The sequence below is a fragment of the Natator depressus genome, chromosome 2 (assembly GCF_965152275.1).
Source record: "Natator depressus isolate rNatDep1 chromosome 2, rNatDep2.hap1, whole genome shotgun sequence".
NCBI classification, from domain to species: Eukaryota; Metazoa; Chordata; order Testudines; family Cheloniidae; genus Natator; species Natator depressus.
In genome coordinates this window covers 238,166,029-238,191,464 of record NC_134235.1, presented here as the reverse complement: position 1 = coordinate 238,191,464, position 25,436 = coordinate 238,166,029, and positions in this window count along the sequence as shown.

Genomic DNA, 25,436 nt, shown 5'->3' with positions numbered 1-25,436 from the left:
CTCCCCACAACATGGTATAAAAACTCCACGGCCCACCTGTGCCACAACAACTGGTTTTTATACATATAAAACCGTGGGCCAGCATTAGGGGGTAGCAAGCAGGGCAATTGCTTGGTGCTCCACACCACAGGGGGCCCTGTGAAGCTAAATTGCTCAGGCTTCGGCTTCAGCCTCGGGTGGCGGGATTTGGAGCCCCGGGCTTTCTGCCCTGGGCCCCAACAGGTCTAATGCCGGCCCTGCTTGGTGGACCCCCTGAAGCATGCTCACAGCTCCCCTCTCCCCCCCAGTGGGCCCCGGACCCCTGGTTGAGAACCACTGCTCTAGAACACACAAGGAACCATTATGTTTATTATATACTGTCCTCCCACCTTCCAAGTTCCCCCTCATGGTGAAGAGTGGGTCTCCTAGGTTGCCATCTACGAGACATAGAAAAATTGGCCAACCCCCTCCCACACCTAAGCCCTCAAGGGAACCCTTCCTACTGTTGTCTCCCAGGAGCCCTGTCTCTTCCAACTCGTTTCTTGCCCCTCCCTGCTGACAAGTCTTGGGTCCATTCCACTTCCCGGTCCCTGGTGCAGAGACCAGCCACCATCATTTCAGCAGGTTATGGGGAAGGTTGAAGTTTTCGGCTCACAGAGCAGGACCCAGGTGTCGGCTGTGCCCCCAGCCGTATAATGTTCAGTAGTTACACAATCGGTGCCTGACCATGCACACATGCAGCTTACAGGGAGTATCAGTCCCCCATGAAAAATAAACCTGGTACATTAAATCTTTTCACCATCAAACAGGAAAGACAGTATCAAAAACAGCCAGGCTGCTTAACAACCGGCAAGATGACAACCCTAGGCTCAGTGATGTCCTGCTTCAGTTTTCCCTTCTGTTCAGGGCTCCTTAAAAAGTCCACCCAAGTTCAGATGTTCAGACCATTCCCCTTCTGTGGTCCAATTTATTTAATGCTGCACAAAGTCTTTCAAAATTGAATTCAAACCTACAAAGTCTTCACCCCAGTTTCAGTTGTGCCCAGCTCCTCCTCCCTGAGGGTCTGTCCTCCCTTTAACATTCCTTTCTTTTACGCTAGTCCCAAACTGGGCAAGTCTGTGCTCTTCTTGCTTGGAGTTTGGCCTTCTCTGCTTTCTTCACAGGCCTCCTTTCCTACTGGTGTCATTCCCCCTGCAGACTCAGGGCCCTGCAGGAGTCTTCTCATTTCCTGCAATGTCTTTCAGGCATCTGTCAACATCCACCTCTACATTTTCTCTCTCCTTGTCTCTACCTTATGTACCAAAGGCCCAACTGGGTCACTTTACTCTAGTGGTCACATGACTTTCATTCTCCCCACATGGAGAAGAAAGTTGGCTAGGTCACAGGTAGGGCTGGGCCCATCTCCCCTTAAAGGGGCCAGTGACACTGTGACATATACCTAACCCATGTAACCTCATGATCTTATTGTCATCACCTTTGCCCTTCCCCCCTACTTCCATCTTATTCTGTATTGCACTCATTTCTGTAAGTTTTCAAATTAGAAATTGTAACTGTTTGTGATATCTTCCTTGTGTTTAGACAGCACCCAGCACAATGAGGCCTGAAACCTGGCTGAACCCTGGAAATACTATCACATTACAAATAATATTTTATTAATTATTACTGTTGTCATTACTATTATTAGCTTTTATGCGTTTATTCACCCAGGTCATTATGCAATTTTTCACTCTATTATTAACAGATTTCTCATTAGCAACATGAGCTCCTCTGGTGGTGGTAGTTTTATTTGCAATTGACTCTCAGTCAAAAATGCACAGGACAACTGACATTTATCTTTTCTCAAATCTTTCTTCTGCAAAAGCTGTCCCTGTGCCAAGACAGTTATGAAATCTTAAGGCCCTCAAAGGTTTAGTCTGAAGTCTTTTGCTGGCAGAAGATAGATGTTCTGACTTACACAGATGGGTAGTATTTAAATTAATGTGGTTCTGTAGATGCCAGTGGTCAAAGTTTATTCATAAGCTATTTGTTTAGTGTATGAGTTTTATTTCAAAAGACAGACAAGAATTGCTGTTTTGCATCCTGTTTCATACATATGCTCTGAATGCAGTCTTTGATTTTCTATGTTTTTATCCATAATTTTCAGGAGAATTTTTTATCTGTCAAAGTTGGCATAATAATTAACCCATTTGAACACCTACCTATTAGTCTTTCACATTAAAATACCAGGAATCATAGAATCATAGAATATCAGGGTTGGAAGGGACCTCAGGAGGTCATCTAGTCCAACCCCCTGCTCAAAGCAGGACCAATCCCCAATTAAATCATCCTAACCAGGGCTTTGTCAAGCCTGACCTTAAAAACTTCTAAGGAAGGAGATTCTACCACCTCCCTAGGTAACGCATTCCAGTGTTTCACCACCCTCCTAGTGAAAAAGTTTTTCCTAATATCCAACCTAAACCTCCCCCACTGCAATTTGAGACCATTACTCCTTGTCCTGTCATCTTCTACCACTGAGAATAGTCTAGAACCATCTTCTTTGGAACCACCTCTCGGGTAGTTGAAAGCAGCTATCAAATCCCCCCTCATTCTTCTCTTCTGCAGACTAAACAATCCCAGTTCTCTCAGCCTCTCCTCATAAGTCATGTGTTCCAGACCCCTAATCATTTTTGTTGAGACAATGATTAGTGAATTTCAGAAGGTTTTGATGATTATTCCAACTAACTGTATCTTCTGGGCCTGATTTTACACTGACATAACCAAAGAATAACTCTTTAAATCATAAATGACTATGGACTTTCTTTCTGAGGCTGATCCTCTGCTCTTGTGAATCATCCTAGCTCCATTGTGGAGCTACTTGATTTACCGCAGCTGAGGATCTAGCCTTCTTTCTTTTTTGTTAGTCATTACACTAATCTGACCATTGCCCTGTTACAAGAGCCCAGATTTTGTGACCTTCAGGACTAGTGGTTTCCCTGAGCTCTGATCCAGAAAAGCACTTAAGCACATGCTTGACTTTCAGTACAAGAGTCGTTCTACTGACATCAGTAAAACTACTCAGATGCTTAAAGTTAAAACATATGCTTAAGTGCTGAATTAGGGAACCAACCCTTTCCGACCCAGTGGAAAGGAATGTATTGAAGATGAGGGCCTTTCTATGATGGTAGCCATTCTCTTCACCTTTGCTTATACGATTTGTTGGCTACATTCTGTATTCTGAAAAAGTTTGTGGGTTAGATTTTCTTCAGCAACTGAGATGTGCTGAATACAGGAGAGTGCGAAGGGAATTTTCAGGGAACTGATTGTGGCTTCTTGATTCTATGGATGAGCCTATACCAGCACTGGCCTGAACTAGAGAAGTCTAATATTAAATATCCCCAGTGGTGGGGCTTCCACTCCTTCCCATGAAAGACATTTCCAACAATCATTAGATTTTTTTTTGCCCCCTCAAGGCCATTTTAGCACTTTTCTACATTCCATGTAAAAGAGGCTTCTGTTATATCTGAAATATATGCTGCTGTACATCCATGTCTGTAAGAGAAATTATGTCAGCATTAGCAATACCTTCCACCCACATTATCTTCTTGTTACACTTTGCTTCCAAAGACTTTAAGAGTTCTGCATATGCTGCCAAATCTCCCATCTGTAAAGACAATGATCATTCATATTTCTTGGCTGGCCAGAAATCCTCACTACCACCACCCTACTTGTCAAACCAATTATGTGCTGGTGCTGTTCAACCTGCCAAGAAATTATGAATAGTGTAAAAGTAAAAGATACTGTACAAATCTATTTTAAGTCTGCCTGATTCTTTCACATGTGTAAATCAGGAGGAACTCCACTGAAGCTAATATAGTCACACCACTCTGACAATGCCACCTATTGATTAAATGGATGGGGAAAATTGATTGGGTCTGCAAATTGCCAGATGACTTTAGTAAAAAATGGGGAGTGTATACAGGGTTAGGCCCCTCAACTCCCTGAGTGCTCTGCTTCCCATTGGCCAGCTAGGGAGATGTGAGCTAGAATGGCTTTTGCTTCACACAATCACTTATTTAAACCCTGCTTTGAGGTAGGCATGCAATATCAAGCAGTGTGTGTGTGTGTCTGCCTCCAATGGGCCCACCTAAAATGCCTGGTATGAGGAGATATTGCCTGTCTCCAATATACAGTTTTTTTAATAAAGTTGTGCTCTTCCATTTAAAAGCCATCCCTGTTTCTGTCCTCATTCACTTTCATGTCCTGATCCATGGTGTTAGAGGAGATTCAAACCCGTGGAATACAGGTAGCTGGAGAAGTGTTTCCCATATTATTTCTAGAACAGACCACAAAATTATTTGGTTTTAGAACATCTTCGAAATTCAAGGTCAGAAAAGTTACTTTCCCAATAGAATATTTAGGTGCATCTGTCTCACAGTTATAAGCCTTCTGAACTTTGTCCAAATAAAGCATCTGTTTGTTTGTTACTGGTCTTTTCTCTTACAATGTATGTCAACAATTCTGACATTTACTTAAAGGACACAAAGATTTCAAACCCCCAGAAACCAAGAGTATGCACGTGTGCATTGTTTTTAAACCTCTTCTACAAACATTGAGCAGAGTTAGGAAGTGGGAAGTCACTCTTGTTTGTTATGAACTGCATGCGTAACTCTCCCTTAAACTGACTTTTAGTTGGTATGAGTAGATGACTAATGGACTTGAATTATTGAACTGTTGCTTCCAGTTCATAAATAACATACTTATCTTTAAAGCTACCCATATTTTGTTCTGCTAGCATAGCTACGGCATCAAAATGATGTCTGGACTAAGCCGCTTTTTTAGCTACTGCCAAAAAAGAGGTGTAGTATATTAAAATCAAGTAGCACTTCTGTGTCACAAAGCATGCTAATTTATTATAAAGCATCCCTTTTACAGGTTTATCATAAAAATATGGATGTCACTGGCATTTGCCAAGGCTTTTTAGAATCTGTTGCACAAACTGGATGGATTAGGCAAACAGTTTGCTTCCAAATATCGTATGTTGATAAGAACAAAAATGAATGTTTAAAGTGTGTGCTCCATTTAGTATAACACTATTTCTCGGGAATTTCAAGGCATTGTGTAAATACTAATTACACTTCACAACACTCTTTTAAGTTGCGTAAGGTATAGGGATCTTTTGGCCCACAACTGAAATGCAACTACCTCCAAACTGTAGATAGTATTTGTTTTGCAGCATGCAACAAAAAGAAATATATTTGTAATACATTTCTATTGTGTTCAATAATTCTGGTAATGCATACATATCCATTGTTAATTAAAAACAAATGTAGCACAAGAATTGTAACAACATGAACTTTAATATTTGTAAAATAGTTAGAAGAAAGAGAAATCATTTGCATTTTCAGATTTGCGTAATTCTTTTACCTTTTAAAAGGCCTAGTACAACTCTCTGGTGTAGAAGATGACAATAGCAAATTGTCTTCCTGACACACATTTGGTTCCAAAGCCATTCTCTGAGTTTAAGGAAACCTCAGTTCTTCATACCCCATAAAAGCAGTTATTCTGCATTTAGCCAAGAGCAGCTGAGGGAGCAGTATTTGGACTCCAATAGAGTTTGTTATAAAACTGGGGAACATTTTCACAAAAAAGCATTGACATTTCTTCTGTTTAGTTTTGAATTTCAAAATTTCTTCCAAAATTTTAAAAGTGACCAACAGCAGTACTATGTAATTTGTCTGAATGCGGTAAACAAAGTTGTGCACAAAATATGATGCGCTCCCAAATGTATTATCTTAATCAGCAGTTTTCAGGGTGCAACCTTCCAAGGAACAATTGTGTCTGTCTCAGATCAACAACAAAACATTTGCAGACTCCTATCCTGCAATCAGATCTATGCAGACAACATAGAGCCCCAGTGATCTGAATCCACATAGGGCCCCAGTGATTCTTAAAGAAGATATACAACACTTGGCGCACCTTCTATGTCTGTAGCACCTCACTGGACCTCACATATACACAGACATTTGTCCGCAACTGATTCATTTCCATTTATCATTAACCCTATTTGAAAACACCCCTACAATACAAGAGGTTTCCATCCATGTGATCCTGTTCACATCCAGTCTATTTGAATTACATTTTCAAACAAGATTTCGTGAGGCACTGTATGAAATGCTTTAATAATAACACATAGCTCTAATGTAGCGCTTTTCATCAGTAGCTCTCACAGAGGTCAAAGGAGGTCAGTATTACTTTCCCCAATTTACAGATGGGGAAAATTTACTAAAGTCCATTCACATCTGCTGCATGCTCTGCATCCATTACATTGTGTCATATAAAGCAGTCAGGTTTGTGTGGCACGACTAGTCCTTTACGAACTGATATCATTTATTGCTCATAGTTCTATTAGCCTCCAAAGCTTGCATTCATTTCTCTTAATAAATAACAAAATGCTTCCCATTTGATTCAGAAACTCTTGGATGCTAATGAGCAGAGATTAGTAACTGTATTTTGGGGCTCGGTTTCAATGTGTTTCTAAAACAAATGTTACTACTGTAATATCTCCTTAGTGTTTTGTCTTAACTAAAGCACTTTTATGCCATCTGCTGGTGGATCTGATGCCAGCTAACCAGCGTGTGAAATATTCCACATCACAAGTGTTTTGATATACACAGAGCCATTGTAGAGTGAAATTCAAGCCTCTGTAGAGGGTCAGTTCAAAGCCTATGTACCACTTGAGCACTATTTGATCACTTAAATGGTATGTGGTTATTGAACTGGCCCCTCCACACAGTACTGAAATTCAATCTATATTTTTACTCAGTACCACAGAAGATTTTCTGAAAAAATTATGACCTCACTACAGGCACTACATAATGCTGGTCAGTAAACTTCAAGGGAACTATTTTTCAAAATACAATGAGTTCTGTAAAAACCCAGACACTGAAAATGTGTTGATTTCATCAAAATTTTGTTTCAAAGGAAAAAAGGGGAAAATATTCTTACAACATCGAAACATGCCATCTTGACATTTTGGATTGAAACATTTTTATTTTTTCCTTTTGAAATGACTTTTAATTTAGAAACTTGTTTTCTCTTCTCTTTTCTTATAAAAATGTCAGAATGGAAATGAAATATTTTGATTGCCGAAACAAAATAGGGAGAGGGGGAATCTTTCACAAAGAATTTTGAAATGTTGGGGTTTTATTCTGAATCAGAACAAAAAGAAATTTGAAAATTTCAAAATCTTACATAAAACAGAATTTCTATTCTCTGTCTAGCTCTATAGCTAGAAAATAAATAGATATAAATACTAGGCAGTGTTTAAATTTGAAATAAAAATGCCTCCATACTGTAACAACTAGCCGGATTCTGATCTCATGTTCAGTGATTTTACATGGGTATAACTCCATTGGCTTGGTTTGTTTCTTTGTTGGTTATTGAGACCTCAGAACATTCTTAAGAAGCTTTCTAGTGTCAACTTTTTATTCAGTTCCCTAAATGGAATATTATTCATATCTAAATAAGAGGGGCCATTTGCAGTTTCCAATTACATTGAGATTAACTCCTTTAATTTCAAGGACATTACTCCAGATTTATACTAGTGAACTGAGAAAATGTAACTTTTTGGTCATCAGTGGAAGTCCTTTCTCCTTTATATCCTAGTCACTTTCCTTGTGTGAGTGAGGCTGGTTGGAATATCATTTAGAAATCCTCACTGCCATTCCCAATTTGGTCAGAGTGGCCACTTTAAATTGAGGCTAGTCTATCTATATTCCAAGGAAGCTAATACTCAGCCTTTTCTCCCACATAGATCAAAGTGCTCTGCAAAGTCAAATGAGCATTGTCATCCCCATGTTACAGAAGAGGAAACAAAAGCACAGAGAAGTTAACTGATTTTCCTGATGTCACAGAACAAGTTAATGGCAGAGCCAGGAGCAGAATGCGGGTATCCTGAAGCCCATTCTGGTGCCTTAACATAGGACCATGCTGCCTCCCAGAAAGAAGAAACTGCTTCCCTGCCTACTGCTCCCCAACAATGCTAATATATGGGGCCTGGGAATCAACCCTAGGTCTCATATATCACAGGTTGCTAAGCCACACAGTTGATCACAAAAATGTAAAATACATTGTATGTTGTGTAATATTAATATTGCAATTAAGTTAAATGAGTAAAATAAATGTTTGAGGCCCAAAATGAGTAAAATATATGTTTGAGGCCCAATATGGTACATTTTATAATGAAATTAATTCTCTGTATATTTTTTTAAGTATAATATAGTGTGGTAAGGCTTCTGATATGAATCAGTCTGCAGTGGTTCAGAAAGATGATGAAAATGTCCAGCAGTCTTTTCAGTCCCCCCATAGTTATAAAGGAAATGCTATTATTAAATAAAACAGCAAATGCATCAGTGTATCCAGGAAAGATCAAATCAAATGAGTCAGAACATGCAGGGTACTGCAATTCAGAGCTTAAAGAGGTAACTAACCATAGCCCATATCCTCAGCACAACACTGAGGCCCAGTGACTCAGCTGGCAGCTAGGAAAATCCAGGGAGATGGCAGAAGAACAAAGATGAAATAAACCTCCTTACGCTGTAAAAAATAAAAGGGGCTATTCTGTGACCACTGCTCCAGTGGAATGGCAGGAAAGGTGGCCTTTGCCATCCCCTCCATGGATGCATGGTGCTAAGGACAGGAGAATCTCTTTATATGGCTCCAAGCCACTTAGCCTCTGCCCAGCCTCCTTATAAGACACACATAAGAGCACAGATAGCTTGTGTGTAACTGAGTTCCTTATCTCACAGGGACTCACATGCATTCCCTAGCTGTGTGGAGGAGCAGCGCACATACAATTCCCTTCTTCCCCAGTATGCATCTTCCCTAGGGGCACCTCAGGGAACTTTCTGCAGGCAGGGCAGGGTGGGAGGTAGGAGGGGGAGCTCCTGATTCCTCTCCACTTTGGGTTCCAGAGTTGAGATCTGTGCACAGATGGCTCCTTTCACATGCAAATTCCAAGGACACAAGCTGGCCCTAAGTAAGGATCCCTAAGTAAAGGATTTGTACCTAATCATAGGGGCTGGAACTAGGGATGCTGGGGGTGCACCCCCACCTTAAAATGGTTTCCATCATATGCAGTGTTTATAGTTTGGTTCATTGACTCACAGCACCCCCTCTATACAAATTGTCCCAGCACTCCTGGCTCTAATGGGAGTTTTACCTGAGAAAGGACAGAGTAAATCTGGCTAAGCCCCAGGAGTGGCCTTGTATTTCATCAGGAGAGTGACAGTGCTTTAAAATGTCCAGCTTGCTTGCCTTGCTAATCTAAAAAATATAATAATTCCCTCCCTTTTTAATAGGCTAAATTCACCTCTCGGGGAGACCGGAGCAGCTCCCTTTGACCCAGGTGTGAGCTTAGACCAGGACAGAGTTTGGTCTTCACCATCTAATTATCCAGAGACAACATGAAAAGACACACAATTTTCCTTTGACACGTCTCCATATTTTTTTCTTCCTTTATCCAGTATTTAATCACTGTCCTGATTCTGAAGTGAATAATACAAGAGACTCAGTGGGAAGACAAACAAATTTGTTAGAGCTTTTTCTGTTTCTTTTTGTAAGCTTCCTGTTAGCTTAAGCACATTGTGTTCCTCTGTATCACATCCCTTTAGAGCCATATGTGGAAGTAATAAAGTGTATCCCTGCTTCCAAAGAAATGGAGTATTTGTTTAGCTAACCGACTAAGGAAATATTATGAACTCATTAACAAATATGGTTATATGTGGTCACTTAGTCACAGAGAGCAAGAGCTATGGAACCAGAGCACAGAACATATTAGTCAGCATGGGCAATGGAACTGTAAATTACAGATCTCAGGGTTTTTTTTCCAAGAGAAGGGAGACAGCAGGTTAGCAGGAAAGGAGAGTAAATCCACCAGCAGTTTCCATTACAATCAGATTTCCAGCTTTAGAAATGTACGTAGATAATGTGATGATTGCAGACTTAATTCAAAGAATGAGATTTTTTTTTCTTAACCACAAGCTACTGCATATTATACTGTGGCTCATGTAAAAAGGATAAAAATTACAGGCAATGTGTTTTCATAATTATCTTTTCCACCAATTTTGAGATACATAAATATATACATAAAAAGAAAAGGAGGACTTGTGGCACCTTAGAGACTAACAAATTTATTTGAGCATAAGCTTTCATGAGCTACAGCTCACTTCATCAGATGCATTCAGTGGAAAATACAGTGGGGAGATTTATATATACAGAGAACATGAAACAATGGGTGTTACCATACACACTGTAAGGAGAGTGATCAGGTAAGGTGAGCTATTACCAGCAGGAGGGGGGGGGAGGGGAGGAACCTTTTGTAGTGATAATCAAGGTGGGCCATTTCCAGCAGTTGACAAGAATGTCTAAGGAACAGCTGGGTTGGGGGAGGGGGGAGCAGCAAATAAACATGGGGAATAGTTTTACTTTGTGTAATGACCCATCCACTCCCAGTCTTTATTCAAGCCTAAGTTAATTGCATCCAGTTTGCAAATTAATTCCAATTCAGCAGTCCCTCATTGGAGTCTGTTTTTGAAGTTTTTTTGTAGAAGAATTGCCACTTTTAGGTCTGTAATCGAATGACCAAAGAGATTGAAGTGTTCTCCAACTGGTTTTGGAGTGTTATAATTCTTGATGTCTGATTTGTGTCCATTTATTCTTTTACGTAGAGACTGTCCAAATTGTCCAAATCATGGTGGAATTCCTCAAGGGCTTCTTTTCCATGGGTTCAGATGATGAAGATGTCATCAATGCCCCTACTCTACTTGTGCTACATTGATGACATCTTCATCATCTGGACCCATGGAAAAGAAGCCCTTGGGGAATTCCACCATGATTTCAACAATTTCCATCCCACCATCAACCTCAGCCTGGACCAGTCCACACAAGAGATCCACTTCCTGGACACTACGGTGCTAATAAGCGATGGTTACATAAACACCACCCTATACCGGAAACCTACTGACTGCTATACTTACCTACATGCCTCCAGCTTTCATCCAGACCACACCACATGACCCATTGTCTACAGCCAAGCTCTATGATACAGCCGCATTTGCTCCAACCCCTCAGACAGAAACAAACACCTACAAGATCTCTATCAAGCGTTCTTACAGCTACAATACCCACCTGCTGAAGTGAAGAAACAGATTGACAGAGCCAGAAGAGTACCCAGAAGTTACCTACTACAGGACAGGCCCAACAAAGAACATAACAGAATGCCACTAGCCATCACCTTCAGCCCCCAACTAAAACTTCTCCAACGCATCATCAAGGATCTACAACCTATCCTGAAGGACGACCCATCACTCTCACAGATCTTGGGAGACAGGTCAGTCCTTGCTTACAGACAGGCCCCCAACCTGAAGCAAATACTCACCAGAACCACATACCACACAACAAAACCACTAACCTAGGAACCTATCCTTGCAACAAAGCCCTATGCTAACTGTGTCCACATATCTATTCAGGGGACAACATCATAGGGCCTAATCACATCAGCCACACTATCAGAGGCTCGTTCACCTGCACATCTACCAATGTGATATATGCCATCATGTGCCAGCAATGCCCCTCTGCCATGTACATTGGTGAAACTGGACAGTCTCTACGTAAAAGAATAAATGGACACAAATCAGACGTCAAGAATTAACTTAGGCTTGAATAAAGACCGGGAGTGGATGGGTCATTACACAAAGTAAAACTAGTTCCCCATGTTTATTTGCTGCTCACCCCCTCCTTCCCCCCCCCCCCCCGCGCTGTTCCTCAGACGTTCTTGTCAACTGCTGGAAATGGCCCACCTTGATTATCACTACAAAAGGTTCCCCTCTCCCCCTCTCTCCTGCTGGTAATAGCTCGCCTTACCTGATCACTCTCCTTACAGTGTGTATGGTAACACCCATTGTTTCGTGTTCTCTGTGTCTATAAATCTCCCCACTGTATTTTCTACTGAATGGATCCGATGAAGTGAGCTGTAGCTCATGAAAGCTTATGCTCAAATAAATTTGTTAGTCTCTATGGTGCCACAAGTCCTCCTTTTCTTTTTACGGATACAGACTAACACGGCTGCTACTCTGAACCCTATAAATATATACAGTTCTTTAAGGGTTTAGCTCCATTTAAAGGGAAAACGAAATAATAACAATATTACTAATAATAAAAAAATCCTGTTTCCCTTTTGCATTGCTTCATTACATGTCAGTCAAGATAAAAATGTTAACGTTTTCTGTTTAGGGTGAGATTAAACCATGAAGGAAGAGACTTGTTTATTGCAGGAGATGCAAGGTGCACATGCCTTGAAACATTTCACAATTGAAACATTAGATGTCTCAATATCTTTCATCTTCTTGATAGAAAACAAAGAAGGGATTTATTTTTTTCTGCATAAATAAAGTCTGAGAATGAACCAGGCATCAGACAAACAGGTTTGTCTATCTACTGGATAGAGACAAGGTTTAAGAAGGAAGTAAGGGTAAAACATTGTTCAATTAATGTTACTGAAGAAAAAAAATTAAAGGAACAACTACAGAGTAGGCCCACATACGAATCACACTAGCAACACTTGATTCTCACTTTTTAAAAACAAATTGTAGCATTTTTTGTATTAAATTATAAAGAATCTCATATATTACCCTGAATTTTATAAACCCTTCTATTTATGGAAATTAAAGTGAATTATATCACACTGCTGAAACTTGGATGGCGGCTTGCAAATATTTATGACTACAGTAGAATTTCGGAGTTACGAACACCGAGGTTGTTCATAACTCTGAAATGTTTGTAACTCTGAACAAAATGACAGGTTTCAGAGTAACAGCCATGTTAGTCTGTATTCGCAAAAAGAAAAGGAGTACTTGTGGCACCTTAGAGACTAACCAATTTATTTGAGCATAAGCTTTCGTGAGCTACAGCTCACTTCATCGGATGCATCGGATGCTGTAGCTCACGAAAGCTCATGCTCAAATAAATTGGTTAGTCTCTAAGGTGCCACAAGTACTCCTTTTCTTTTTTCTGAACAAAATGTTATGGTTGTTCTTTCAAAAGTTTACAGCTCAACATTGACTTAATACAGCTTTGAAACTTTACTGTGCAGAAGGAAAATGCTGCTCTCAACCATCTTAATTTAAATGAAACAAGCAAAGAAACAGTTTCCTTACCTTGCCAAATCTTTTTTTAAAAACTTACCCTTTTTTTAGTAGTTTACATTTAACGCAGCATTGTACTGTTTGCTTTTTTTTTTTTTTTTGTCTCTGCTACTGCCAGATTGTGTACTTCTGGTTCCAAATGGGGTATGTGGTTGACTACTCAGATTATAACTCTGGTGTTCATAACTCTGAGGTTCTACTATACTGGCTCTGCACTGCAAATTTCACAAATTGGTAGTTTGGCATAGCTGTATTTTTTCCTGAAGCAACATTAAAACTTGCAACAAGACACATCAGAATCTGATTATTTCCAACCCTCCTACTTTAGATAAAGATTGCCAAGATATTGATTAATGCGATTGTCCATGCAACCTTTGTTTGTGTCCCTCCCACACACCAAGCCTATGCATTATGATAATACAGCCTTTATGTCATCAAATACTTTTGTTCCCTCAGGGCCTTTGTCTCATTTAGCTCACAGGATCAGTTGTACTCTAGAAATGAGTGAATGAAGCAGTTGTCTGTAGGACCCCTCTCTCATTTGCTGCAGACCATAGAAGGTGTGTGGTGAATGAGCCAGAGAAATTCAGGAAGACAAAAAAATGATCTTGTGATCAAGGCATTTAAATGACACCCTGGAGAATGGGATTCTCTGACACTGAGTGCCTGTGTGATGCTGGGCAAATCACATAAACCAAACTTCACAGATGGCTACAGTGTGTTCCATTTCAGGGGATGGGTCCATAAATTCACAAGTGATGGGTTGTTCAGTCCTCCACACTATAGGATTATCTGGGGTGACTCTCCAGATAACTCCTCCCTCTGAAGACCCCTCCCCGTTCCCCCAAATTTTCTCTGCCTCCAAAGGAGAAGCAAGCTAAGAGTCAGGTCCTCTATAGACAGTCCACAATCAAATTATTTTTTTCTTCTTTTTTCTAGGTCTTCTTTTCCTCAGCTCTCCACTTTTTAGTGCAGGTTGTTTTTTATAAGATCCATTAAAATTTACCTCATGGAATTTAGACAAATGTGGGGACTTTTACCAAGCTCGCCCTGTGAATTAGTCCAGGTAATGCCTGAAAAGTGAAAAAGGGAAAGGGCAGGGTCTCTACCCTGTGCTCGGCACACTTGGCTGACTGCATCAAATGGCAAAAGCATTCCTTTTGCTCCCCCAACCTTGCTGCTACTGTGGTCAAAAATCTGGCCATCAGCCTGCCCCAACAGGATGGTGTGCCAGTTGCTGCAGACAAGCGAGAAGCCCAGAAAGGCAAGGCCCTAACAGTGGGGTCTAAATCTGTGGCAACTGACACAGAGAAGGCCTTTATTGCCAGGGGTCCTAACCCAGGAGCTGAACAAAGCATTCAGGACATCAGGAGCTCAATCCTTGGCCACTGACATAGACTGGGCACCATTGACTGGTATCCTACCTAGGAGGGTGAACCTTGGATGCCTCAGGAGCTCCAGCCAGCAAATTCAGCTCAGGCGAAACCCCCACGGGTCCCAGTCACCTTCCCCCTTCCCCTGCACCAGTTAAAGCATCACAACAGAGCTACATGTGTTGCCAGGGACTTTCCCTCCCTGCCAGCGAGCAAGACACTCCTTCCATTTCTCAGGGATCCCAAGAACCTCTGGCAGCACAGAGAAACTAATTGCTTGCCACTTCCCCCTTTTGCCTTCGTAGCAGGGTCATGGTGGCCATTTGGAATTAGGAGCTCACATGCTACAAACATCCATTTTAGAACAAGCTCCTGGCCTTCCTTCTCAGCAGTCATCTTAGAATCCTCTCAGTGGAAAAACATAGGTATACGGTTTCCTCCTTGAATCCTTGGCCCTCTCTCCTGTTAGTTCCCCTCTAAGCAGAGTAGGAGTAACAAACACAGTCGTAAAAAAGTCTATTTCTGAGTAAGTCTGAATAAGTTCTTGGGTATCTCCCCAAGGGGATGAAGATGAGGAAAAGTTCAAAGAGAGAAAATACCCCCAAGTATTTTCCAACAGGCTCTAAACTTGACTCTTTCATACCCATCCCGGCTGCCTTACTTAAAACCACAAACATGGAATGGAAAAAGTCCATAATGTCCACCACTCAAAGCATTCTTTGTTGCTTTACCCAAAATGAACACCATCTTTTCAATCCTCATCTAGGACCCTGCCATCACTGCAGAAGGAGATTTCCTACCCAAAGTTTTCACTGACAGAAGAGTGGAATCAGCTCTCCGCAAAGTATATGAAGTGGATTCAGTTGGCCTTAGAGGCTCAGCAGAGGCTATTCTTTTTGGCCAGAGCAGAACTTGTTTACACTGAGTCCCTGCTCTCAAACATTCCTCAAAAGGTGAAAAGGGCTGAGATCCTCCTTAAAGAGAATTTCCCTATCATCTGCGTAGTTTCAGATGCCTTACTTGATCCCTTTACATTCTCCACCAGACCGATGGTGTCCAACTCAATGGCAAGAAGGAATCTATGGCTACAGGCATGGAAGGCAGATATTGCCACAGTTTTTTTGGTACCAAATCTGTACTTGGAGATAATTTGGGGAGTGGGGGAGGAACCAATAGAAAAAAGCTGCCTCCTAAGCACAGCTCAAAACCAAAAAATCTCTCATCTCTGTTAATGATTAACGCTCAGAAGAGAGATTTTAAGACATTTTTTCTGTTCCAGGCAGCTCTTTCAGGGGTACAGAGCTTCATATGGATATGGCAGGAGAGACAACAGAGTCTAAGAATAGATGAGAAAAAATCTGGCCCCATAACCCTAGACATCCCTCATTCTCCAGGAGTGCCCCTAAGTGCAATAAATGACTACTTCCCTCCTTCCGACATTTCCTTGCAATGGAGGTGTCTGTCTCTTTTTGTTCCCATTTTGTTTACCACCACCATGGACAAATGTTTGAGAGACATCAGTTCCAAGGGTTCTGACATAGAATTCAAAAGGACTTCCTGCCTCGTCTCCATCAACCCGTCCAAGAGAAAGTCTATGCTCAGGCATATTGACCATCTTCTCCAACTTGGAGTGATAAAGCCTGTCCTAGACCAGGATTGGATTGGGGCTTATACTTCATACTGTTCCTGGTTCCAAAGAAATCAAGGGAAGACAGGGCTGTCCTGGATATAAAGACAGTCAACAAGTCAATCCACTTTCACAAGTTAAAAATAGATACCACTCATTTTCATCATGATGGCTAACACTTGGGAGGATTTACTACCCCCGGTGGACCTGAAGGTGGAATATCTCCAAATTCCCATCCTTCTAGCCACAGATGATACCTGAGGTTTAGCTTATAAGCACTCTGCACATGCAGTACAAAGCCTTTCTTTTTGGCAATGTCAGTGCCCCCACATTAGTCACAGGTCCTCCCCAGCTCAATCCTTTGTTTTCCAGACGTCTTTCCAGGTGTTGAGTTGTGGGGGGAGTGAGGCCAAGTGATGAATTCACTTCCCCATTTTATATCTTATTTCATGTGGAGGGAACGTCATTGTTCCAAGCAAAGTCCCCAGCACAGTTTGTGGAAAAGTACAGGAACAAGATGGAGTCCAGTACCACACAAACTAGTCACATGCCCTTGCATGCTTCAATGCAGCTATTATTCATATACTGGCTGAAGTGTCCACAGGAAAGCCCATCAGGTGAGCATAAGCTTATTCTATGGCCTATTGTGTTTCTTAATGGGCCATTACTTTGAGTGGTTCATCCACAATATGCTGGCTAGACTGGATGTAAACTACCTTGTTGGTGTCACTCCAGGAGCAAACACATTTGAAATACTGGTACAGAGTCACTATTTATAACTTCAGATACAATGACAGCACATACGATCCAACAGGATATTAATGTTTAGCAGATTGAGACTTTTAGAATGATACCTTAAAAGGCATACTTTCCATGAAACACATCATAACTATATCAACGTGGTAAATATGGAGGTGTCAGAGTGTTGCTTTGGGGTACAGAATGTCACACCAGCCCAGGTCTGGGGAATCTCACAGCACCCAGTGTCTTCCTGGAGCTTTCAGACACCTCAGCAGGGGAGGCACGGTATGTGGGCAACGTCCCTACCTCCGGCTGAGCAGAGGCTAGGGAACCTGCTCCCAGCATCTTCCCCAGTGACCAGTGATCAGCCTGGGGTCCCCACAATCTCCCTGTCCCATCAGAGTTACCTGAGGGGGGGCTCTGTCCTTCTCCCATCGTGCCTCCCCCACAGCATATTTGGCCACTCTCCCTGGCACCCAGGCCTGGGCGGACAGCGGGACGGAGCCACTTTTCACACCAGCTGAAGGTGGCTGCTGCCTCCTTGCACAACAATGTCTGCCTGTGAGAACTCAGCTGGGGAGGTGGCAGCCCACCCCTTCTGCTCCCCGCCTGGGGCCAGCTGCTGGGGACAAGGGCCGAGTGAGATGGAAACATGCCATGCAGGAGAGGGGACTCTGGCTCACTCAGCGCCTTTCCCCAGCAGCTGGGCCCAGGCTGGGAATAGAGGGGACGGGCTGCCGCCTCCCCAGACAGGTTCTCGCAGGCAGCCATTGTGCTGCACAGAACAGTGGTCCGGAACTGCCACCCTCAGCCAGCATGACAAGTGGCTGGTCCTCCCTCTTCTGCTCCCCACCTGGGCCTGGCTGCCTAAGCATTAGACCTACGTCTTGTTTACAACGTCACCTGAAAGTGAGAACAGGCATTCATATGGCACTGTTGTAGCTGGCATCGCAAGATACCTTCTTTGTCTTTTGTCAAATCTGCTATGAAAGTGTTCTTAAAAAGAACATGTGCTGGGTCATCATCCGAGACTGCTATAACATGAACTATATGCAGAATGCAGGTAAAACAGAGCAGGAGACATACAATTCTCCCCCCAAGGAGTACAGTCACAAGTTTAATTGACACATTATTTTTTTAATGAGCATCATCAGCACGGAAGCATGTCCTCTGGAATGGTGGCCGAAGCATGAAGGGACATACGAATGGTTAGCGTATCTGGCATGTAAATACCTTGCAATGCCGGCTACAAAAGTGCTATGTGAATGTCTGTTCTCACTTTCAGGTGACATTGTAAATAAGAAGCAGGCAGCAGTATCTCCCGTCAATGTAAACAAACTTGTTTGTCTTAGCGATTGGCAGAATAAGAAGTAGGACTGAGTGGACTTGTAGGCGCTAAAGTTTTATACTGTTTTGTTTTTGAGTGCATTTATGTAACCAAAAAAATTCTGCATTTGTAAGTTAGACTTTCACGATAAAGAGATTGCACTCCAGTATTTGTGTGAGGCAAATTGAAAAATACTATTTCTCTTGTTTATCATTTTTACAGTGCATATATTTGTAATAAAAATAATAATATAAAGGGAGCACTGCGCACTTTGTATTCTGTGTTGTAATTGAAATCAATATTGAAAATGTAGAAAAACATCCAAAAATATTTAATAAATATTAATTGGTATTCTATTGTTATAAGTGTGATTAATCACAATTATTTTTTTAAATCACGATTAATTTTTTTGAGTTAATCGCGTGAGTTAACTGCGATTAATTGACAGCCCTAGTTAAAAGCCTTACTAAAATCAAGATATATCACATCTACAGATTTCCCCCTATCCACTAGGCCAATAACCCTGTCAAAGTAGGAAATTAGATCGGTTTGGTGTGATTTGTTCTTGACAAATTCATATTGGCTATTACTTATGTAAACCTTCTCACAGTTGAAGTCAGCAGCAAAAAGGACCAGGTTCAATATCTAGGGGTTCCCTTTCAACAATAAAACACAAAACTTGCTCGATTCCCTGCAGTAACCTGGGACAATTACACACCACCCTGGGCATCTCTAGAGGCAATACTTCCCCTCTTGCAAGCACTGAGTCTGAGTGTGGAAAAGAAATTTGTAATAAAATAGGGGGAAAGTAACACAGCATTACCTTGGGAAAACACCACAAGCAGGATTCATAAGCATAAAACTATGAGCAAAACACCCACCCCAGAGTATGTTGGGCAGTGTCCTTTTGCCTCAGGTGCTTACATCCAGCAACCAAAAGTTTCTTTAACACGCCCCTTCCTTCTCCCTCCACCACACCCCACTCACGGTTGTTGTGCTTGGTCAGTGAAGACACAGAGTTCAGAGGTGCATCTGCAAAGTTTACCTCCCACCCTGCTGGGGGCGGGGGGAGAGACCCTTTGCTCGTGCTGCTGTCCAAGAGCTCACTCTGGCATCAGCCACCCAGCCAGCTTCCCTGCTGGCCACTTGCCGTTCCGCTCTGCACCCTCTGGGAAGTCTTGAGGTTCTACCACTTAACACAGCAATCCGTCATTTTAGCTCAGTGATTTCAGCTCTTAGTGGGGGAGTCTCACTGTTAGCACAGACTGAGCAGTCTCTTGCATCAGACACACTGTCCCAAAGTAGGTCTAATGCTTAGGCCTGGTTATCAGTGATTTCAGCTCTACTGGTGTGCAACAAGGCTCTCAATTAAGTCTTAATCAGCTCTGTTATTATACAGTGGAGAGAGGAACGATCAAATGGTGTCTGGCACTCTTAGGCAGGACCCACACAACCAGGTACAAGTATCTGTCCCCACCCTCTCTCAGCTCCCCTAGGCTTTGGCAAACATGTCCCCTGCTTAGTAAGTGCAGTTTAGTTGATGGTGGGTCCCTCAGTCAGGGTATGCTAAGAACTATTCTGCTGCCCTTGATTTTCACAACAAGGATAACAACCCTTTGGTAACATAAGAACATAAGAATGGCCCTACTGGGTCACACCAAAGGTCCATCCAGGCCAGTATCCTGTCTTCCAATAGTGGCCAGTGCCAGGTGCCCCAGAGGGAATGAACAGAACAGGTAATCATCAAGTGATCCATCCCCTGTCGCTCATTCCCAGCTTCTGGGAAACAGAGGCTAGGGATACCATTCCTGCCCATCCTAGCTAATAGCCATTGATGGACCTATCCTCCATGAATTTATCTAGTTCTTTTTTGAACCCTGTTATGGTCTTGGCCTTCACAACATCCTCTGGCAAGGAGTTCCACAGGTTGACTGCGCTGTGTGAAGAAATATTTCTTTTTATTTGTTTTAAACCTGCTGCCTATTAATTGCATTTGGTGACCCCTAGTTCTTGTGTTACGAGAAGGAGTAAACAACACTTCCTTATCTACTTTCTCTACACCAGTCGTGATTTTATAGACCTCAATCATACAAGAGACGATCCTCAGTGGAGAGGAACCGGTAGCATATAGGGCCCTTGAACGGAGTCCTTACAAAAGTTTAGGAACCCTTTTCCACACTAACTTCTTTCCCTTTAATTCTACTACCCAACCAGTTCTGCATTTGTGTGCAGTTAGTGTCACTGGAGGAATTCTGGGAAGAAAGCATATGCAAATGAAGCTCTGTCACTAGCATTCTGGATAAACAGCTTATTATGCAAATGAAGCAGCTCTGTGGCCATTCTTCCCCCTGCTTACCAGCAGATAGGAGCAGAAAGCTCCTTGCCCTTTAGAGCTTCAGGACACTAGGCATATATATTTATTTACATGGGGAAGGGTGTGTGTGTGTGTATGTTCACACACCCCTACCTATATTTTTATCTACACACACACACACACCACACCCTTCCCCATGTAGATAAAAATATAGGTAGCGGTGTGTGAACATACAGCTGTTTCCTCATACCTGATTGTTGTAGCATTGCCAGATGACTTATGCCAGCCAAATAAGCATCACAGACTTCTGGTGTGATAAATATATCATAAATAGGTGGCATTTCTAACATGATAAGAGTTCATAAAACTTACATATTAACCATGTTATTGAGGCTGGCTAGAAAAATCCTGTACTGCAAAGAGCTAGCTATTTGCCACAATTTCATATTGTTGTAATTCTCATTTATTTTAGCAAAAGATTATTATTACTTCTGTGTTACAGATCATTTTAAAGACTATTGCAGTAGACGAGAACTCAGTGCTGCGTATGAACAGTGCTGGCATATTCCCTGACATTTCATTTTCCTTTGGTTGCCCTTGTTGGCTCAGCTGATCTGCTACGCTGCTTTCATTGAAAGGGACTGCCACAGAATGCCATTAGAAAGCTCACATGCCATATTAGAAGTCTATAACTCTTCTGCAAAGGTTTTAAAAAGTTTCATCCAGATAGTTATTTTATACAAAAGTCAATTTTTGCAGGTCATTTGTCCATAACGTGAGCCACTCGTTTGAAAAAATCAATTAAAATGTCCAAGTTATTTGAATTAGAAAAATAAATAGAATTGTCTTATTTAATCTTCATAGGTTTTAATTAGAAATGCATATGAATTATTTTGTATGCACTGTATAATTAAAGACTACATATATGTCATTCTATTGCATTAATGTTATACAGTAAAGCTCTAAGTGAGCTATTGCAACATGTTGTATCTAGGAACAGATGAAGCAGTTCTGAAGAAAATAAGAAGAGGCCCAGACCTCTGCAGTTGTCTCCTATAGAACCTCTTGTCAAGTTTGAAAAGTTCAGGTAACTCCCTTACCGCTTCTTTACCATTGGGAGCCAACAACATTTCTTTTTTTTTTTGCAATCCACTCTCCCGGCGGACTGTTAATCTACTATGTTCACATTGTATGGGGTTTCCCAGGGGGTAGATGAGGGGCAATGCATTTTGGAGAGTCTCTGACCAGAGCGAGCCCTGGAGGAAGCATATATGAACAGATATCCCTAACTTTAAAACTTCTGAATAGAATTTCTTCAAATGTGGTTTGTTTTGTAGCTCTTAGTGAGACTTAAATATCAAACAACATCTGAATACTTTACTAGCTTCAATTACTAGAACTAAATGTTTAAGAAATTCCAGCTCTATTATATTACATATTGTATTAGCTCCTGAATCATAGAATCATAGAATATCAGGATTGGAAGGGACCTCAGGAGGTCATCTAGTCCAACCCCCTGCTCAAAGCAAGACCAATCCCCAACTAAATCATCCCAGCCAGGGCTTTGGCAAGTCTGACCTTAAAAACTTCTAAGGAAGGAGATTCCACACCTCCCTAGGTAACGCATTCCAGTGTTTCACCACCCTCCTAGTGAAAAAGGTTTTCCTAATATCCAACCTAAACCTCCCCCACTGCAACTTGAGACCATTACTCCTCGTTCTGTCAGCTGCTACCACTGAGAACAGTCTAGATCCATCCTCTTTGGAACCCCCTTTCAGGTAGTTGAAAGCAGCTATCAAATCCCCCCTCATTCTTCTCTTCTGCAGACTAAACAATCCCAGTTCTCTCAGCTTCTCCTCATAAGTCATGTGTTCCAGTCCCCTAATAATTTTTGTTGCCCTCCGCTGGGCACTTTCCAATTTTTTCACATCCTTCTTGTAGTGTGGGGCCCAAAATTGGACACAGTACTCCAGATGAGGCCTCACCAATGTCGAATAGAGGGGAACGATCATGTTCCTCGATCTGCTGGCAATGCCCCTACTTATACACCCCAAAATGCCATTGGCCTTCTTGGGAACAACGGCACATGAAAGCATCCCTACTGAGGAAGGGTGCTTAAGCACATGCTTTACTGAATAAGAATAGACTTAAGCACGTGATTAAATGTTGTCCTGAATTAGGGCCTTAGTGGGGAAATAATCTATACTGATATGAAAACAGACCATATTTTAAGATACAAGAAGGCAGGGTTAAGGCTGAGCTTTCATCCTTAACTTTACATTTCATGGCTTTAATTTTACAACCTCAGTGTCACCTTAATGCTTTTTTTTTTTGAGGGGGAGGGGCATATAATATCTTGCATATCTTTTTCTAATGTTATGTGCTATATTTAGTTATCTGGGGCCAGATCTTCAGCTGATGTAAATCAGTACAGGTCGTTGAAGTCAATGGAGCTACACCAATTTTTACCAATTGAAGTTCTGACCCATTCTGTTTAGTTATGTCATATCTCCATATCAAGTGAAACATTTTGCTATTTCTCACTCTCCCTTTCCACAGTGTGCAGCACTGACATAAATTATAATTAGTCTGGAATGATGATAAGTATTCTACCTCTTTGCTAATGGTGGAACATGTGTCCCTTTTGTATTCAAAGGCTTTTGAAGAGTATTTTTAGCTCAAGATGAGGATAGCAACTTCCCTACTTTAAAAAAATGAGATATTTTGAAAAGATTTTACAGGGACAATTTATTTGTAAGAAGGTTGATCTTCATTATATTAAGTAATAGCTAAAGTTTTGCTGATTTTTTTTAAACTGGGACCATCTCTTTGAGACTTATTGTATAAATTGGACTGAAACATTAAAACAGAACCAGAAATATTTGTCTTTAAGGTTACAAAGTCCAATATAGCATTGCCTTGAAGAACTAACATAATTATTTGGGGGTTTTGGAAACAAACAAACAAAAAACAACCACCAAAGGATATGCATTCTAACCATGATTTCCAAGAATGAAGACTATGTGTATGTGTGTGTTTTCAGAATTGAACACTTATTAAGATTTTAATTTGCTGTCAAGGACAATTTAACATATCAAGATAAAAATATTTTATGATTAATTTGCCAAATCTGACTGAGGCAGCTGAGATTAATTTAATCTGTGGTTGTGGGCATTAGTATTCATAAGGAATTGGAAGCACAAATAGAAGCACTCAGTCTTTCTTGTTTCTGAAAGAAATGTTTTCATGTCTTCTGTGTTCTGAAGATCACTCTGAGTTTGTAGTCTTTATGTTAAAACAAAAATACTGAACCGAAAGAATAGCACTTTCAAAGATTGCTGCTGTTCTTTAGAGATAGACTTGAGTAATATATTGTCAGAAATAAATACATGAATAACATTTACACTTCAACAGTTGTGTTTGCCACAAGCAGCCACTGGCATTTGCAATTTGTCCCCAAAATGCTGGCTTTCTCTACATGTTGACCGCATGTACTGTAGATGCAATACAGGGTGGGAAATAGTTAATTTTCATTTTTGAGGTGTCATCTATTGAGTGTAATCCAGGATCGGCATGATTTTATTTTTCACAGCATATTTTAACTGTAGCATTTTAAAAGAGTCAGTTGTTGGGTTATCAGAGTAGCAGCCGTGTTAGTCTGTATTCGCAAAAAGAAAAGGAGTACTTGTGGCATCTTAGAGACTGACACATTTATTTGAGCATAAGCTTTCGTGAGCTACAGCTCACTTCATCGGATGCATGCAGTGGAAAATACAGTGGGGAGATTTATATACATAGAGAACATGAAACAATGGGTGTTACCATACACACTGTAAGGAGAGTGATCACTTAAGGTGAGCTATTACCAGCAGGGGAGCCGGGGGGGACGGACGACTTTTTGTAGTGATAATCAAGGTGGGCCATTTCCAGCAGTTGACAAGAATGTCTGAGGAACCGGGGGGGGGGGGGGGGAATAAACAAGGGGAAATAGTTTTACTTTGTGTAATGACCCATCCACTCCCAGTCTCTATTCAAGCCTAAGTTAATTGTATCCAGTTTGCAAATTAATTCCAGTTCAGAAGTCTCTCATTGGAGTCTGTTTTTGAAGTTTTTTTGTTGCAGAATTGCAACTTTTAGGTCTGTAATCGAGTGACCAAAAGAGATTGAAGTGTTCTCCCACTGGTTTTTGAGTGTTATAATTCTTGACGTCTCATTTGTGTCCATTTGTTCTTTTACTTAGAGACTGTCCAGTTTGGCCAATATACATGGCAAAGGAACATTGCTGGCACATGATGGCATATATCACATTGGTAGATGTGCAGGTGAACGAGCCTGATAGTGTGGCTGATGTGATTAGGCCCTATGATGGTGTCCCCTGAATAGATATGTGGACACAGTTGGCAACGGGCTTTGTTGCAAGGTTATGTGCTTTGTGGCATATGTAATTGGAACAGTAGATGCTTTGAGAGCAAGTCAGCATCATTGCACAATAGAAGTAAAACTTGAGTAGAATGTTTTAGAATTAATTGAGTATACTGGATCAGACCATATAGAAACAAATATTCCTATTATTTACATGAGTTTTATACTGGTGTAAATGTGTTGACTTCTGATTTATGCCAGGGTAAGTGAGAGAGGAATCAGTCCTATTTTCTAAAGTAGAGCTGGTTGAAAAAACAGTAACATGTATGGGAATTTTTTAAAAAAAATTACTGTTTTCTCAAAACATAAAAAAAATATTAAAATTATAATGAAATTTCTCAATCATTAAAACATTTTTACAGCTATGTACCTAGTTAAAACCCACACATTTGGAGCATGAGAATTATTGTCAAACATATTCATATTTTTAGCCCATATATCTGATTTTTGACAAATAATATAATTGAACACT